Below are 2,502 nucleotides of genomic sequence, written 5' to 3'. Positions count from 1 at the left end.
TTTCTTTATCCTTACTTGAGGATATTTTCATTGATTTTTAGAGAAATGGGTAGGATAGAGAGAGAGAGAGAGAGAGAGAGAGAGAGAGAGATGAAATAGAAATATTGAACAGAGAATGATGGTGAGAAAGAGAGAAACATTGATGGTGGGGAACATATTTATCATTTGCCTCCCATATCTGCCAAGACTGGGAATCAAACCCACAACCTTGTCATTTATTTGTTTTAATATATATTTTATAGATTTCAGAGAGGAAGGGAGAGGGAAAGACAGATAGAAACATCAATGATGAAAGAGAATCATTGATTGGCTGCCTCCAGTATGGTCACTACTGGGAATCAAGCCCACAACCCAAGTATGTGCCCTGACCAGGAATGGAATCATAGGTCGAACCTCAACCAATGTGCAACACCAGCATGGGTTCATTTAGTTTTGAAATATATTTTCAGTTAGTTTAGAATTTAACCTTGATGGCTACTCAATTTTCCTTCAGCTCTTACAGTCCTCATTTGTTGTAGGAGGTTCATGTTCAGGAAACCAGGAGTCTCATCTGACACTGTTTCCCTTAGAAACTGCTCAGAAAATAAACTAAGACCAGAGTGTGAGCCTAGAACCACTGGACCAAGTGTTGGGGAGAAAGGAGTGTCTGTGAGGGTCCCTGGGGAACAGAAGCATGAACTAGAGAGACACAGATAGAGCTCCCAAGTCCTATTCCTTCAGGGCAGTTTGGTGCTGGACATGTAGCAGCTGCAGGGCCTCCTTTGTAGTGTTCATTCTATAGACTCCGTTGTAGATCCAGTTTCATACCTTGGGACATAGAAGAAACTTCTTCATGACCAGGTGTGTTGAGGGGAAGATATCGGAAATGATTTAGAAATAATTAAGGTTAGGTTATGAAAATCTTGTTATTGGAGAGCTGATGTCTGCATGTGAACCTTGTGACCCCTGTCTCCACATGATGGGGGTCAAATAGACCCTGCACCTGACTCAGTGCCACATTGAGGGCAGAGATACCTGGGAACATCATGGGGTCTACTCCCTACGCCACCATTTTGGTTCTCCTGTTTAAGTATTTCTTAATAGATATCAGAGAGGAAAGGAGAGGTTGAGAGAAATATCAATGATAAGAGGGAATAATTGATTGGCTGCCTCATGGCTGCCTCCAGGCCCCACACTGGGGATGTTGTCAGCAACCTGTGCATGTGTCCTAACCAGGAATTGAACCATGACCACCTGGTTCATAGGTTGATGCTCAAACACTGAGCAACACTGGGTGGGTTGTCCCTGCACTTTTGGGATTCACAAAGCTGCCTGTGCACTTGGGCTCTGGTTAGCAGGACGTTGGCAACATTATATGTGACCAGACACCACCCCTTCACTGACTGCCCTCTGATCTCAGTGGCAATGGGCTTATCCACCATGATGCTCTGCAGCTCACAGCCTCCTTGGAGATTTCCTCAGCACAGGTGTGAGCTATTGGAGATGCTCTGAGCTCAGCGCTTAGCTGTATCTCCACCTGACACAGGTGGGGCCCCCAAGGCCTGACATCCCACGTGGGCACTGCACATGGGCTCAGCAGGATGGCTGAGTGGTCTTGGCCATGATGGCTCAGGGAGGGCCTGGTACAAGGGATGGACATGAAGGGATGACGTGGGGCTACATTTAAGGCAAAACATACCAGAGCGGGAAGGAGAGAGCAGACACATCCACTCAGGATGTCCTGTGTAGGCCCCATAGGGTGAGAATGTGGGCGGCAGAGGTCAGAGGGTGAGGATGGGATGGTATCTGCAAAGCTGGAGGCACAGAAGAGGTGGGAGGGACCATGTTTCCCTTCAGCAGGTTCTCAGGATGCTGGTGGATTCTCCAGGGGAAGCGGAACTGGTGTTGAGACATGTCCCCAGGGACCAGGTTCTGGGCCCCAGGGAAAACAGGGCCCAGCAGGGCTGGAACAGGGCCCGTCACTGGGTGTCTTTCTGGCCTGTGTCCTGGGACACCCTAAGAGCTGAGTCCACCTGCCAGGCTCACGAGGGGCAGCGCCCAGAGGGGTCAAACCATAAACCTCCATGTGCAGCCATGTCAGTGAGAGGCAATAGGCTAACTGCCCCTAAAGGTCTTCTCCTGGGGCAGAGAGAGGAGCTGATCACCCTCAGGTGAGGTTAGGGGCGTTGATTCCGTGTTCCCCACTCAGCACTGCGTGGAGGGTGGGGTGATTTGCTCTCAGTGAGGGGACAGGAATCCTTACAATGTTTTCCTTGTCAACCCAGAGAGGGACCATCGATGATATAGTCACAGGAAGGACCCAGATGAGAAGTCAACCAGATCGGACACACAGCCACTTCCTGTTTTTTTCCTCCAGAGAGTCTAATTAAAGACAGAAAGAAGGAAGCAGGAACTGCCCAGGGACACTAGGGGGGAAGAAAACATTGACCCCAATAGGAAGCCTGCACAACCCTCCAAGGACAGCCTCTGAGCGGGACACTGGTCTTGCTAGTCCTGAGCGCC

Source organism: Myotis davidii, unplaced genomic scaffold (assembly GCF_000327345.1).
Source record: "Myotis davidii unplaced genomic scaffold, ASM32734v1 scaffold1458, whole genome shotgun sequence".
NCBI classification, from domain to species: domain Eukaryota; kingdom Metazoa; phylum Chordata; class Mammalia; order Chiroptera; family Vespertilionidae; genus Myotis; species Myotis davidii.
The sequence above is the reverse complement of the archived record's forward strand: the minus strand, read 5'-3'. Positions refer to the sequence as shown.